We start from the raw sequence: 17,081 nt of genomic DNA, 5'->3' as shown, positions 1-17,081 counted from the left end.
TACACAATGTTCAGTTAGATTAAGGGGGTCACTGATTGTTTGCCATGTTTTAAATTCAAAACTACAGTTCATTGCATTCTTTAGTGCTCTGCGCTCTTCATGCTCCAGGACAATTTAAAGAAGTTAATGACGCATGTCTGTTTGTTAAAGCCCAATAGTGGTGTGGGAAACATGGGCTGATTGCAGAAGCCCCCTAACTATTTGCCCCTGTTTTTGAGTTAAACTGTTGTTTTTTTGACTCTTATAGTGTCCTGGGGACTGCTAAACAGTCCCAGGGCTTGTGCTCTGATGAAAATGGATATGCTATTTAGGTTAATTATAATTGGCTGTGTCAAGCTACCTATAACTACCTTGTATATGGTAGGACATGTAGTTTTAGGGACCCCAGTATAGGTAGTACACCCATAGGTGCACTGCTGTGGTGCCCAGTGCCATTTTAAAGGCAGGCCTGTCTTGCTGGCTGTTTTTAAGTTAAAGTTAACCACAATTTCGACAGTGGAATTAAAAGTACTTCCAAAGCCCTAAGTTACCTTATTTCTACATATAAGTCAACACTAAGGTATGCCCTAAGTGCCCCCAGGGTCGGTTGCAGTGTAACTATAACCAGGGACTTTATAAAAGATTTCTTATAAGCCCTGGTGAGGGAAAAATAGCTTAACTTGTTTTTCCCTATTGTAGTGAATGGGCTTCAGAGGCTAACATAGAGAAACTTTGTTTTAAAATAATAATGACTTACTTTGCATAGGAAGGAGCTAAATATGGCAGGGTTAGTATCAAATTAAGCATTGTAATAAATCAAACAACTTGCCACTGTTGAATTTAATATAACTTGTTCCTGTAAAAATGAAGTGGATACCTTGGGTACTTATACCTTATACCAGGTCCAGTTATCCTTATTAGTGAAGTAGTAGTGTTCTAGCAACTTAGGCTGATAGAGGTAGCTATAGCAGAGCGGCTTAGGCTGAACTAGGAGACACGCAAAGCTCATGCAATACCACTTATAGTTACACAGTACTTATACACAAGTAAAGACAATACTCATTGATACCAAAAATAAAGGTAATTATTTGGGTGACAGGGTCAATACTCCTTCTGGAGGTAAGTATTATACACAATATATACACTAGACACCAAAATTAGACAGGTAAATAGTCATAGAACAATGCAAACAATAGGAAATGCAATAGATTGCAATGGGAGAAAATAGGTCTAGCGGCAACACAAACCATATACTAAGAAAGTGGAATGAGAATCACGAATTCCCCCTTAGACAAGTGTAGTGCAGAATTGCTGGGAAAGTAATAATACCGTAAAGGTAAGTAAATTACCCCACCACAGAGCCCAGAAAAGCATGAGTAAAGTACTGCAAGTTTCCTTAGGACACACTACACCTCATGATTGGGATTTTGCAGTAACCAACCAAGTCTACAAACAACAACCTCTGGATTTCTGGACCTAAAGACCTGCAAAAGAAGGGGAACAAGTCCAGAAGTTGAAAGAAGTTCCAAGAAGGACAGGAGCCCATGCCTACCCAGAGGATGGTGCAACAGAACAGTCCCCGGTTAGTTGAAGGCTGCAGGAATGCACCCTAGGAAGATGCCAGTGGGTTCCTGCATGATGCAAAGGATTTTGCACAACGTGAAGATGGATGCAGATGTGATTTCATGTTGGAAGTCGCCAACAAGCCTTGGTTACGAAAAAAGTGCATTTTGCATCAAAATGGCACTGGCTGGACCCAGAATGGACCTCAGGGCCTCAACTCTGTGTGAGGATAAAGAGGGGGCTCTCAGCACTTTAGAGAGCATTCAGAATGCCAGATAGCACCCACGGGAGCCCCAGGCGATGGGGAAAAAGAAGATGTAGAATGCAGTTGGTGCAGCACAGCACAGGAAGGTCCCACGCCACCAGTGAGTTGAGTGGCATAGGATGGAGTGCTGGGGACCTGGGCCAGGCTGTGCATAAAGGCATTTTGCAAATAGTGCACAGAGGCCTCAGGAGGTGAAGAAGATGCAGTACACAGGGGTACCGTCGCTCTCAGGGAAGGCAATGTCTTAACTCCTCCAAATTGCATCAGCAGGACCTCAGGACAGTGTATGTCAAAGAGTTCCAGCCTCTGTGTCCTTAGGTGCATGCTTGTTGCTGTGAGAGGAGTCCAAGTGTACCGGTCATAGTCTTTGAAGATGCTTGCTGGAGCAGGGGAGTGACTCCGTCACCCCATGGGAGAATTCTACGGTCGTTCTGGTGCAGGATGAAGACAGGGAGTCTTCAGGACATGCACACCATGGAAACTGTTGCAGTTGCTGGCTGGAGCTGAATTTGCAGAGGAAAAGTATCCCTTGTGGATACTTTGTTGCTGCCACAGCGGTTCCTGGAGCAGGCTGTGGTTGACGTAGTTTTAGAGGATTCCTGAAGGAAACTTGCAAGCAGAATCTGAAGAGAACCCACAGGAGAGACCCTAAATAGCCCTGAGAGGGGGATTGGTTATCTTATCAGGTTTGGACCTAGCAGGAGGGGTCTCTGATGTCACCTGCTGGCACTGGCCACTCAGAGTCCTCCAGAGTGCCCCCACACCTTGCAAAGCAAGATAGCTGAAGTCTGGGACACACTGGAGGAGCTCTGTGCACCACCACTAGGGTGGTGATGTGCAGGAGAGTAGTCACTCCCCTTTCCTCTGTCCAGTTTCACACCAGAGCAGGGGTCAAGGGGGTCCCTGAACCGGTGTAGACTGGCTTATGCAAGGGCACCATCTGTGCCCTTCAAAGCATTTCCAGAGGCTGGGGGAGGCTACCCCTTCCCCACCTGTGACACCAATTTGAAAAGGTAGAGGGTGTAACACCCTGCTCTCAGACTAAATGCTTTATTCTGCCTTCCTGGGACTGGGCTGCCCAGACTCAAGGAGGGCAGAACCCTGTCTTTGAGGTGGCAGCAGCTGTAGCTGCAGTGCAAGCCTCAGAGAGCTGGTTTGGCAGGACTGGGGGTCATTGGTGCAGCCCACAGGATGCATGGAATTGACTAGCCAATATCAGATTTGGAATGGGGGGACAATTCCATGATCTTAGACATGTTACATGGCCATATTCGGAGTTATCATTGTGAAGCTACACATAGGTATTGACCCATCTGTTGTGCACGCATGTAATGGCATCCCCACACTCACAAAGTCCTGGGAAAGGGCCCTGAACTTTGTGGGGGCACCTTTGCTAGTGCAAGGGTGCCCTCACACTTAGTAATTTTGCACCTAACCTTCAGCAAGTGAAGGTTAGACATATAGGTGACTTATAAGTTACTTAAGGGCAGTAAAAATGGCTGTGAAATAATGTGTGCGTTATTTCACGCAGGCTGCAATGGCAGGCCTGTGCAAGGGTTTGTCTGAGCTCCCTATGGGTGGCAAAAAAAATGCTGCAGCCCATATGGATCTCCTGGAACCCCAATGCCTCGGGTACCTAGGTACCATTTATTAGGGACTTATTAGGGGGGTCCAGTGTGCCAATAATAATTGCTAAATGAAGTCACTAGCTTACAGTGACACATTTAAAAGCAGAGAGAGCATAAGCACTGAGGTTCTGGTTATCAGAGCCTCAGTGACACAGTCAAGCACTACTGACAACTCATACTTTAGGCCACAAACTATGAGCACTGGAGTCCTGGCTAGCAGGATCCCAGTGAGCCAGGCAAATGACACTGACACATAGGTTTTTATCTATGAGCACTGGGGTCCTGCTAGCAGGATCCAAGTGACACAGTAAAACCATACTGACACACACTCACAAACAGGCCAAAAGTGGTGGTAACCATGCTAGAAAGAGGCTTCTTTCTCACAAAAGAGTTTTAGAAATCTTCATAAAAGTTACCAAATTGAGCCCTTTAGTGCCTTTCTCTGATTGGTCAACCTCTGGCAGCCTGAGCCAGGCTGCCTTGATAAGGTGTGAAGTAGCCTGGGCGGAAAAGAAGGAAACATCTAGTTGGAGGAGATCTGCAACAGCAGATGGTAGAACAGGATGGGGTGAGAGCATCTAAACTGGTCTTCAAAAGAGGGAAGGACATTTGGGACAGTAACTGTACTTCCCCTATTTCCCGCAAACCAAGACAGCCAAGTGCCCCATGATTAGGTTAAGGGAGGAGTGTGTTAAGGAAAACATAGCCACATCAGTGGATGGGCTCAGCCAGACATAAACTCTAAGATTGATTTTTTGCCATTTTGGAGGAATGTTGCTCCCTGGGATTGATTTTTGCCACACTTCCCAGGAAGTGGTCGCTCAAGAGGGCGGTGGCCTGCATGTGACTGGATAGGGGCCCGCTTGCTTTCCACCCTGGAGCAAGGATAAAATTGGCAGAGCTGCACCCTACCTCAGATCCCTATAGAAGCAATACAAGAAGAAGAAGGCCTGCCATGCTGGACCCCTGGCCTGTGCCTGGACACTGCACTCATAAGGAATGCACCAGCTACACACTTGGGAGTCACCAACAACAGGACTTTGCCTAGTTTCTACTGCTTCCAGAAGGGACTACCTATATACTACAGGTAGCTGAACAAAGTCCCCTGCATCAAGCCCTAAAGAAATTGACCAGCTGGCCAGTGACCAGAGGTCATTTTGGGATTTGAGCCTGGTGCATTCTGGGAGTTGACGTCCCAACCCTCAAGGAGCAACTCAGAATTTCTGGAACCTTAGGATGAGTTGCGGACACCTAAAGAATCTTAAATGGCCTTCTGTAAGAAGATCTAGAAGTTTGGAGAAGATTGGAGCAATTTTGGAAAAAAAGCTCCATAAGTAGACCGACACAACGTCGTGTGTCAAGCCAGCCAACGTCGACCGCAACCCAGCTTGACTTGCAGGTTCATCCTGCTGAAAAGCTCCATAGCCCCAGACTTCCAGGATTTCACCGGAGGCTTATGGAAAGGCAATCTGACGATGTTGCATTGAAATCGGCTTGCTGTGGAGGGTCGTCTGACATCGAAGAGATAAAGCTCCAAAAAAGGTTCCTAAGTCAGAAAGTAAAAAGTTGACCAAGGCTTCCCCCACAGTAGATCTGAGGAGGGCGCAAGGGAGATCAGCTTCAATTTCGACTTAGTCCCTGATGAAGGTTTCAATTTAAATTGTGAGCTCAGAGACCCCAAACTCTATCTGCTCTTAAAGGGAATCTATCCTTTAATCATATTTGAAGGCAGCCCCCATGTTAACTTATGAGAGGGACAGGCCTTGCAACAGTGAAAATCGAATTTGGCAGTATTTCACTGTTAGGACATATAAAACACATTAGTATATGTCCTACCTTAACCATACACTGCACAATGCCCATGGGGCTACCTAGGGCCTACCTTAGAGGTGTCTTACATGTAAGAAAAGGTAAGGTTTAGGCCTGGCAAGTGGGTACACTGGCCAAGTCGAATTGGAAGTTTAGAACTGCATACGCAGACACTGCAGGGCCTGGTCTGAGACATGTCTGGAGAGCTACTATTGTGGGTGGCACAATCAGTGCTTTAGGCCCACTAGTAGCATTTGACTTACAGGCCCTGGGCACCTATAGTGCACTGTACTAGGGACTTACAAATAAATCAAATATGCCAATCATGGATAAACCGATTACATATACATTTTATATAGGAGCACTTGCACTTTAACATTCAGCGTCCAGCACACATCAACAACTTGGGAAACAGAGGCAAAAAGTTAGGGGAGACCACGCCAAGGATGTCAAGTCTAACAACAACCTTGTTCCCCACCAGCCTTTTCATGATGGTAACATCACAATGAAAAGGCTGGTGGAGAACAGGGGCAGGGGGCCACAGGACAATAAATTTGTTCTTGGCTTTATAGAGGGATTTAACTAATATCAATCCCTAACTCCATTCAAAGATGTCTCCCATGTAAAGACCCTTTTTCTTAGACCTTTTTCAGTCTCCAGGGTGAGCGTCTTTTCCTTCAATCCAAAGGGCTAAAAATCAGAACTCTCCTCCTCCTCCAAACCTATTCTGGGTAACATGGATAGTGGGTAGGTCAAGTTGTCCGCTGTATCCAAGAGGGAAGTGAGTACTGATTTTAGTTGACTGCATACGCTCTCTACCTAACACCCTTAGTGAGGAGGTGGGCTTAATTGGCTATTTTCAAGGTTGGTGGAGAGTTCATCTACTCCTATCTACCCCGGCGTAGCACTGGTGAGGGCTGTCATAATATAGAACTAAAGGAAGACAGCCTTGCATGACGTTCATGCTTGTGAATATTTATATAGGAGTGACTTCATTCTAGGAGCTCGCCACACGTTGATCTCTGCCCCTCTTTAGTCCTGTCTTTGAGATTTATAGACAGGGGCTCTCAAAATGGGGCATGATTTCGGAGACATCACCTCCTTTAACCACAATGTGGTTGTAGGCAATATTCTGGTGTATGCCTGAGATGCTAATGTCACAGTACAACTGACTAAAGCTTCATAATAGTAAGGCTGAGCACACTGGGGCTAGTTACAAATACCAGTTTGTGTACTATGGCATTGCCTGAAGTCCGACAAGTTGAGTTTATCAAACTGTGATATTATTTTATTAGCACGTACATTTACCATGAAGCACATTCATTGATATGATGAGGTTAAAGCACGTGCTTAGTGGTGCTATATTTATTAAATAATCAAGCTGGTGGCGGCTGTCACTCTGGGGTTGTTACCAACCTGCCAAGAGCAATTACAGACAAACCTTGATTTTAATGCTTTTAATATAAGATTGGTTTAATTCACATCACTTCCAGCTTATGCAATTTTTCTAACCGGTATTTCGCTAGTATAGTCTCAGTTTGACATTAGGATGTGTATTGACGTGCCTTCATACCGACATGCCTTCTAAGCTTCATTAAATACTTTTATGCTCATCTTTTTTTGGAGACACATTTTCAGTTTGTCAAGATGAACCTAAAAGACTCAGGGCCTCAGTATGAGCTTGGCAGAGGGGATTACTCTGTCTTAAACGTGATGTATTACAAGTTCCATTATATTCTATGGAACTTGTAAAACAGCAGACGGGATATCCATCACTTTTGGGACAGAGTAATCCCCTCCGCCAAGGTCGTAATCAGGCCCTCAATGTTTTGGTTGATTTTTTTGTTGGAGGAACAGCTAGCATCCATGTTATACCCAAGGGGCCTGCACTTGAATCTAAGAGGGTAAAAGTAACTATGTGGGGTGTGTTCAGCAGTGCCTTTATGCATGTCCAGATACACATCATACACCCCACTATTAGCACGTGTATGGCTTGCAGTGTTCACTTGCACACAATACACTTTTTTCAAGGGTACAAAATGCGTCCATGACTTTATGTATATCTATTTACTGTTCTACTATTTTTCTTTAATCCAGGTTTCTGCATATCAGTGAGCAATATCCTACTAGGAGGTTTAGGTTTCATCTATATAGTTAATATAGAGTATTCTTACTCTCTTAGTGAGGAATAGGAATTATATGTTAGGCCCGATGAATTGCCACTAGATCCTTTTGACTATATAGGCGAGAAACATGTGTACCACTGGTCCTGTAGTGTAGGGAATAATCACGCACAGTCTTTCCATACACACACCATCAGTTGAGGTGTTAGGTATCCACGTCTTCACTTCATAGGGAACCATACCATAATGATCTGTTGTTTTCCCTTGTTCTGATTTAAATCATGACATCGTTTTGTGTTGTATTAACGATTGTCTTTTTCACACCCATAGTCAATTTTAGCACACTTGTTCCAGTTACTCACATACCCATTCATCTTCAGCAATCTCTTTCTAAGGATCTCCGGATCTCTAGAAGGGCCAATCCGGCATTGCAGTTCTGGCCTGCATAGGAGTATGGCCTGATGATGAAGCACGTCACCTAATGGTGAGTGAAGGCTATTGTTCGTAAAAAGCTAGTGCGGTAAGAGTGGAGACTTACATTTCAGAACAGTGCATCTTGGTTTGTACATTAGGATTTTCTTTGTCCTGGACCGTATACCTCTCCCCATTTCTTACCCCTCCTTGCTTTTTGTGATGTTAGAATAGTAGATACACACTCAAATATGGTCAATGACTGGTCCTCATATATATATAAGTATGTCATGGTGTGTGTGTACATGAAGGTGCACATGTGTAAACAAGCTGGAGAGATAGAAGTGTGCACATAATTAAAATAAATACTGTTAGACCTGGCCCTCTCTGTCAGGTCGCCCCCAAACCTTTTGCCTTTTTCCCTCAACTTTTTGCTAAATTAGTTTTTGTTGGCCTTAGGACTCTGTCCACTTAACAAGTGCAAAATGGCTTGTGCTCTTTCCCCAAATATTGGTTACTTCGCTTATACCCAATCGGCATATTTAGTTTACTTGTAAGTCCATTGTAAAGTGGAATAGCACATACCAGGCCAGTAAATTAAATGCTACTAGTGGACCTATAGCACTTATTGTACCACCCACTTAACAGTAGCACTTTAAAACATGTCAAAGGCCTGCCATTGCATCCTGAGTCCAGTGGTGCACTGCCATGCTGATATAGCTGTTAATCACCCTTGCGAAGCCTTAAACTCCCCTTTTATTATATACAGGTCACCCCTAAGGTAGGCCCTGTGTATCCCACAGGGCAAAGTGCTGTGTAAGGTTGGGCATATATTTTTAAGTTTGATGTCCCTGTAGTGAAAATTAGCTCTTTACTACTGTGAGGCCTACCCCTCCTATAGGACAATGTGGATGATTTCCTGTTGCATTTAATGAGCTTTATTTTTTAAATGGAAGCTGGTAGCCATTCCATGTGTGATGTCTCTGGAATTTTAATGCAAACCCCTATTGCATGCTAAATTCAGATTTTTTATTACAAATTCAAATATGCCACTTTTAGAAAGTTGCTATTTTTTTCCCCTTACCACTTTTGTGACTGCAGGCTGGCCCATGTCATATGACTGGGTTCAACTGTGAGCTAAACTTTGTGAACATCTCCCAGACAGTCACACAATAGAGGGATTAGGTGAGGCGGAATGGGCCATTTGCTGCAGGAAGGGGAGGTAGAGCTGAGTGCAGCCCCACTTGCAACTGAATAGCATGTGCTCTGCCTTCACACAAAGGGCCTAACAATCCCAGATTGTCACTGTAGCCAGCTTTGGGCCAGGGCACGGGAGACAATAAATTCCATGCACCTCAAAGCCTCTGTCTAGAAACTCAGACACAAACTGTTCAGTACACTGCTTGCCCTGTGGATACTCTTTCAGGAAGAAGGACTGCTGTGTTGCTGAAGGGACTGCCACTCTGCTGGACTTGTCGAAGTAAGCCTCAGCAAGGCCTACTAGTGCAAGGGGTTCGCCCTTCTCTGCACAAAGTCCTCAGACCATATAGGAAGAAGTTGGCACAGAAACTGAAATAAAAGACAAAGTTTATTAAACCTCATGAGGTGGTACTACAGTTCAAACAGCACCTTTCGGTAATGTTTGAATTAGCACACTGAACTAAGAGAGCATGGTCCTTTTATACCCACGCAGGGGCTAAAAGAAGGTGGTACAATTCTAGAAGCAAGACTTATATACATATAAGGTCATGTGGAAATGCACAGTCAACAGGTAGGAGGGGCTAACAGTTTTCAAGGACTAGTTGACACATTACTGTCTGTTACTGATTACTAACAGCTGCAGATCTTACTGGACATGTGCGAAAGTGGGAGATGCTAAATATAACTTGTCACTAGACAGATTTTCAAGAGTAGTTAGCAGGAAGGTAGGACAGAACACATGGCGAGCACATGGCAGCATGTGGCAGAGAAAATGGCTGCCATGAATACAAAATGGATTCCGTGAAATGTTCACAATAGTTGCTAAATACAAGATGTCTTCTGCTAATGCTTAATCTAATTGCTACTGATTTACAACAGACTGGTGCTCTGAAGAACTTCTGCCCTGATGGATTGCTTTCCTGCTGTCCTGCTAGCTTCTGAGAGTGACCGAATCATCAACTGTCATAGGACCATCAAAGTGACACGCAAGGACTAGTTTGATGACCTCCTGTTCAGAACCACAGGGACACAAATGTTTTCTCCATCTTGAACCTACACCTGGACCCAGCCTGGGTGAGTCCTGACCCTCACACTGGTACTTCTCCAATCCTGGACCCTTTGAAGTGGTGCTAAATGTGCTCAGATAGCTCAAATCCAAAAGTGGAGACAGATAACTTTTGGCTAAAAGCTGCTTCTTGAATCGGGACCAACCTTCTTGATTACTCAACAGAGGTGCATCATCAGTTAGATTGACTTTGTGGCTTCCTCCACTACATTCTTCACCACTGCAGCAAATCCTTTTCAGTGCTTCTTCACGAAAGCGGTATCCAACCTCACCAAACTGTATTCGGCTATAGCCTTCTTCCTCATCCTGCTGGAGATTCTTTACATCTATTTCAGTGGCTAACGCCCTAATTACGAGGCTGGCTATCCCATCAGAGGACCGCCAAACTCGTGGGGAGGATGCCACCACCATGGAGGTGGCTTTCCCCCGAGCGTATATTACAACCAGTAAGCCCGGAGGGAACATTACAATATGCTTTTCTGCCGGTCAGTCCGGCGTGAACCATGCTACAATATACCACTCCATTAAAGGAATCAAGTGCTATATTATAGCACAGAGGGGGTCGTCCTGCACCCTCAGAATGCACAATGTCTACAAAGCAGACAGTGTGCATTCTGACCCCTGTGGCCTCCTGCACTTGTTCTCTGTCAGCCTTTTCTTGGTGGGGAAATCACAATGAAAAGGCTGGCGGTGAACAAGGTTGTAATCAACCAGGCAGCGCGTAGAAATCTTCACCGTGACTTTAACCTAAGGCTATCTGATAATGGCGCTGCATCCTTGGACACTTCCTGCAGCCTTGCCCCACTGGACTTTACCTTCTCAGAACAGTTTTCTCAGAAATGTTTCCAAGTCTGAAGGTAAGAGCTGATCAAGCCAAATCCACTCCTTATATCACAACCACGTTGCATTGTGGTTGATGCAATTTTCCGACTTTCACACGGTCTCAGGTGACTAGATTTTTGCACTATGTACTTTTAGGTTTTACCAAAAACTTTAAACGTCTTTAAGCAACTTTAAACTCCTCTTTTACTGATTGGATTTTTGGCATTTTGGTATAAAATAAATTATTAAAACCTACACTATTTTTTTTTAATAGTTTTGGATTTTTTTTTGTTTTCTTTTCACTTTAGAACTGTTTGTGTGCTGCATAAATGCTTTACACATTGCCTCGGTGTTCAGCCTAACTGCTTCTTGTGCCAAGCTACTCCGGTTAATATCAGGTTAATTTAGTGACTTTTTGTGGTTCACCCTGTAAGGTATTGTGGCTTTTGCCTAACCATGTCTCACACCCTAGTCAATGAACAAATCAGTTTCTAACAACAGGATCACTAACTTGGAGTTAAAATAGGGCTATCATTTGTGACCTCACCCATTACAAATTAGAGCACAATGTACTGACATCCTTTTCATTATTTTAAAAGGACCATCTCAGAAATGGCTATGATCATGTGTTTTCCCTATAAACTATTTTCTAATTCTTTCAAACAATTTGACACTTTAACAACCATTTTGATACCTGATAAGTTATTGCTGAGGTTACAGTGTTACTCAAACCTTACATTCCCATAGCTGCACTCCTCAATTACATAGGCATGCAGCTTAGCCTGCACTTACAAAAAGCATTACTCACATTGCAGTTATAAAACACACTACTCAGCTTGCACTCTCACATGTGCACTGTTCATTCTATTTTCACAAAAGCACACTGCACAACTTACACTAATAAACACCTCAAACATAGACATACTTCTCACCCTGCACTCCGATAGACACAGTGCACATCCTTAATATTGTTTAAAAAATATTATTAAACACATACATTATGTAAAAAATATGGTAATGTTGAGAATATTATGGAACAGAATATTGCAGTTATGAATACAATTTTTAACATCAGTCCCTTTTTAAATATAGTTATATATGTTTTTGTTTTGTATTTTATGTTTTATTGCAAATTGTGATATGCTCTCATTTAATCTGATCACATGCAAATGTTACAGTATATTTTATTTAGTTTCTGTTTAGGAAATGCATGTATTTTATTTATTTTATTTGAACTTATTTATTTATTAGCGAGTTGTTTGGTCTGTAGGGAAAAAAGGCAGGAACTTTGTCTTAGATATATGTTTTAGTTTTGTATATAAATAGTGTTAGACCAGGCATCCTTGGTGTGGTCTCCCGTGCCTTTTTCGCCTCTGCTTCCCATGTTTTGACTGTGCGCTGGACTCTGTAATGCTGTTTTTGATACTCTGGGAACTTTACCACTGCTGACCAGTGCTAAAGAGCAAGTGCTCCTGTGTAAAATATATGTGTAATTGACTGTCCATGGTTGGCATATTTTATTTACTAGTAAGTTCCTAGTAAAGTGCACCAGAGGTGCCTGGTGCCTGTAAATCAAATACTACTAGTGGGCCTGCAGCAGTGGTTATGCCACCCACATTAGTAGCCCTGTAAACTTGACTCAGACCTGCCACTGCAGTGTCTGTGTATGAAGTTTTAAACTGCCAGTTTGACCTGGCAAGTGTACCCATTTGCAAGGCTTAAACCTTACCTTTTTGTACATGTAAGGCACCCCTAAGGTAGGCCCTAGGGAGCCCCATGGGCAGGGTGCAGTGTATGTTAAAGCTGGGACATGTACTGGTGTGTTGTACATGTCCTGACGGTGAAATGCTGCCAAATTCAATTTTCATTGTTGCAAGGCCTATATCTCCCATAGGTAACATAGGGGCTGCCTTTAAATCATATTTAAGTGCAGATTCCATTTGGTTGCAGAAAGAATATGGAGTTTGGTGTTTCTGAAATCACAATTTAAAAATACATCTTTTGGTAAAGTTGTTTTTTAAATTGTCAGTTTGAAAATGCCACTTTTAGAAAGGGGGTATTTTCTTTCTTAAACCATTCTGTGACTCTGCCTGTTTGTGGATTCCCTGTCTGGGACTGTTTGTGAATCCCTTTTAGACAGTGAGAAAAAGGGAGTTTGGCTGTAGCATACATATCCTGATGGGTCATGTGAGCAAGAGTGGAAGGAGGAGTGGTCACTTACACCTGAATGGGCTGTGCCTGCCCTCTAACAACCTCCTGATGTGAGTCTGGAGCCTGGCCTGGGCAAGGTAGGATCTTCTGAACAACAGAGACTTTCCTTTGAAGTTTGCCAATTTCAAAGGCAGAAAGGGGTATAAGCTGTCAACCCAAAACCCCACATTTGAAGATTACTTCTGGGATCAAGTGGGACTTCTGCCAAGAAGAAGAGCTGAAGAGCTGAGGAGAAGTGCTGCCCCTGCCTGTGACTGTGCTTTGTTGGGCTGTGCTGCAGTTGCAGCTTGTTCCTGTGAAAGGGGACAAACACTGGACTTTGTTGTGAATTCCTGCTTGAGAAGAATCTCCAAGGGCTTGAAGTGAGCTTCGCTCCTGTTTTGAAGTCTCAGTGCACAATGGTGTCCTATCCAATCCCTGCGTCCTTGAGAGGTGAAGTTGGCAGAACAAGGACTGAAATCCACGCACAGAATACCGTGCAGAGGAAATTTTCAACGCACCACCTCCAACGTTGCTGAAATACGATGCACTACCCACTTTGCTGCAAAAATTGAAACTCCATCTACATTTGGGCTAGGAGATCGACACATATCAGCTGGAGAAATGACACAACACCTGCTTTAGGCTGCTAATAACAACTCAAACCCCACGCAGTGCGGTTTTATAACAGTCTGCAACCGGATTTCTCATGCGCGTGCTTGAGCGTCAAAGTCATTGCGAACCTGTGTGGATCTGAGGTGCCCCTTCCGAACATCGACGCATCACTCTCTTGTGAGGAAGAAAAAGGACGCCTTGCTGACTGGAGAAGAAACGACGGACGGCCTCACTTGTGAGTATGGAATAGACGCATCTCTGACTTTTCCAACGCATGCTCGCTCGTGCCGCTTTGATTTTGACGCAAACCTGGTACTTTGTATAAAATCAACATTTCCATACTCTTATTATTCTGAACATTCATATCTTGACTTGTGTATGTTGAATCTTTGTCATTTTGGTCTTGTTTGATTTAGATAAATATTGCCTATTTTTCTAAACTGGTGTGGTGTCCATTTTGTAGTGTTTTCACTGTATTACTGTGTGTGTTGATGCAAATACTTTACACATTGCTTCTGAGTGAAGCCTGCCTGATCATGCCAAACTACCAAGGGGGCTAACAGGGGTTAACCAGGTGTGTTTCTCCTTTGCCCTGACTAGAGTGAGGATCCTTACTTGGACAGGGGATAACCTGACTGCCAACCAAAGACCCCATTTCTAATATTGGTGATTAGTGCTGATGATTGAACTTGTATTTTTACCACATGAATCTGGTCCCTGAAGCACATTTGGTGGCGGGTCTGTGGAAACACTTTGAGTTAGAAGGGAGGGACACTCTGACATCCTTAGGGGATCCTCAGGGGCTCACCTACTCCATCAAGAAGGATGCCCTACTCACAAGATATGGTCTCACCCCTGAGCAGTACAGGGATAAGTTTAGGTCTTACCAAAAGAAAGAATCCTAAACTTGGATGGAATGTGTTGACTCTTTTTGCAGGTCACTGGGTTGTTAGGTGAAGGGCAGCAAAGTGACAACTTATGAGGGTCTGTATAATTTGTTTGCTTAGTAGCATTTTCCAGTCTTTTTTTCCAGAGATGTACAAGCACCTAATGGACAGCAAGCTAACTGATCCCCGAAAGCTCACACTGGAAGTGGACTGGTGGAAGAGCACCAGGGTCTAGAAGAGGTATGGGGAAGAACATGCCAAGGGTGGGCAGGGTCCCCATCAGAAGAAGTAGAGGGTAAAGGTAAACAGGAGGAGTTCTCTAAAGGGCCCAACCTAGTTCCCAGGGTAAGGATATCCAGCCCCCAGCAGAAAAGAAACCATGGGTCTCTAAGGGGAAACCTACAGAGAAGGGTCCCCGCACGTGCTTTGCATGTGATCAGGAGGGTCACATAAGGGGGATCTCAAATGTCCCAAGGGGACACAGGCACATGGTTTGGCCAGTGTAGCTCTTGGGCAGGAGTTGGTTCCAGGTGGATGGGAGCCAACAGAAACTACCCTTGTCTCACTAGGGGACCTTGAGTGTTGTCAGGCATGAACCTTATGCCTGACAACACTAAGAAATACAGGCAGTGGGTAACCATCAATGTACAGAGGGTGGAGGCTCTGAGAGACACAAAAGATAGTGTGACTACGGTGAGAAGTCATCTGGTGTCTGAAGAGCAGAAAGATCACCATGTAGTTCACCAAGTAGTTGTAATTGACAGCTCTGAGAACCTATGCAGAGTGGCACAGGTTCTCTTTGAATGGGTGGATGGTCTCGGGTTCCTTGGGGGTAGCTGTGAGTCCAACCATACCTGTAGATTGTCTGCTTGGCAATGACCTGGAGGATTCCCCTTGGAAGGAGGTGGGACACAGGTCTCACTTTGAGATGTTTGGTTTGCCAGGGTGGGTGTATGTGTCCACCTGGTCAATGGCAGCCCGTCAGGGTGATCAAGAGACCCTGGATCCTGAAAGACTTGGCCAGGTGTCTGCAGAAGGAGGAAGGGTAAGGGCAAGGGAAACCAGCCCCAGAAGTGACCACGATCTGGAAGAAGATTGAACCTAAGGTGGCTGCCCCGGAGCCTTCAGGGGAACTGGTGGCTGAGCTGGGGGAGGCCCATTGCTGACACCGTGGCAGCAGGAACGGGGGCCCACCAGCTAGGCATTCTGTGAGGCAAAGAAAGTATGCCCAACTCTAGAGGGTTTGTGGCAGCAGGCTGGAGACCAGGCGTCTAGCAAGGACTCTGGGTCACATCTGATTTATTGGGAAGATGGCCTCCCCTATAGCGAGCCTATGGTTGCTGAGCTTTGGGCAGCCCATTTGCTGGTGGTACCCGAGTGCTTCAGAGCGTTCCTACTGGGTCTGGCTCATGATGTGACTTTGGTGGGATATTTGGGGAAGGACAAAACCTTTGAGAGGCTTGTCACCCACTTTTACTGGCCCCAAATGCACAGGCACTCTGATGCATATTGTAAATCTTGCCAAACTTGTCAGGCAAGTGGCAAGAGTGGGGGGAAATGTAAGGCTCCCCTCCAACCTTTTATTGCTGTCATCACCCCCTTTGAGAGGGTTGGTATTGACATTTTTGGGCCTCTTGATCCTAAGACAGCCATGGGCAACAGGTTTATCCTGGTCTTGGTGGACCATGCCGCCAGGAACTCGGAAGCCATTCCCCTGTTGTGGGCCAGGCATTGATAGGGATTTTTACCTGCATGGGGTTCCCCAAGGAGGTGGTCTCTGACAGGGGTACCAACTTCATAGCTCTTTATATGAAGTCTCTGTGGAAGGAGTGTGGGGTAACCTGCAAGTTTACCACTTCTTACTACCCCCAAAGTAACAGTCTGGTTGAGAGATTGAATCGCATCTTTAAGGGCATGCTCATGGGCCTGTCAGGCATAAGTAGGATATCCTCTTGACATGCCTTCTGTTTGCTTACAGGGAAATGCCGCAAAAAGGACTTGGTTTTAGCCCCTTTGAATTGCTGTATGGATGTCCTGTGAGAGGACCTCTGAGTCTGGTTAGGGAAGGCCTCCAGTGAGACCCCCCAGCAGGTATTTAGCTACATTCTGGCTTTTAGGAACTAGACAGCCCACTTCAGGAAGCTCGCTCAGGAGAACCTGGAAGCAATCCAGAAAGGCATGAAGCGCTGGTGCTAACAGAATGTCACTCTTGTTTATTTTCAGCCTGGCTAATAAGTGTGTGATGGTCCCAGAAGAGCCTAGGGCACTCCAGGACAAGTGGACTGGGCCTTTTGAGGTGGTGGAGCACAAGAGCGATGTCACCCATCTTGTGAACTTGTGGACTCCGAGGAACCCTTTAAAACTTCCTACACAAGAAGCGCCTCAAACCTCACTTTGAGAGGTCAGAGTTGACAATGCTCCTAACAACAGATGACAGGGTAGAGGAAGAGAGTGAGCCTCTTCCTGATCTCCTGTCTGCTAAGGAGACAGATGGGTCTGTGGAGGGTGTCGCCAGGTGTTGGG

The sequence above is a fragment of the Pleurodeles waltl genome, chromosome 3_1 (assembly GCF_031143425.1).
Source record: "Pleurodeles waltl isolate 20211129_DDA chromosome 3_1, aPleWal1.hap1.20221129, whole genome shotgun sequence".
Lineage (NCBI taxonomy): Eukaryota > Metazoa > Chordata > Amphibia > Caudata > Salamandridae > Pleurodeles > Pleurodeles waltl.
The sequence above is the reverse complement of the archived record's forward strand: the minus strand, read 5'-3'. Positions refer to the sequence as shown.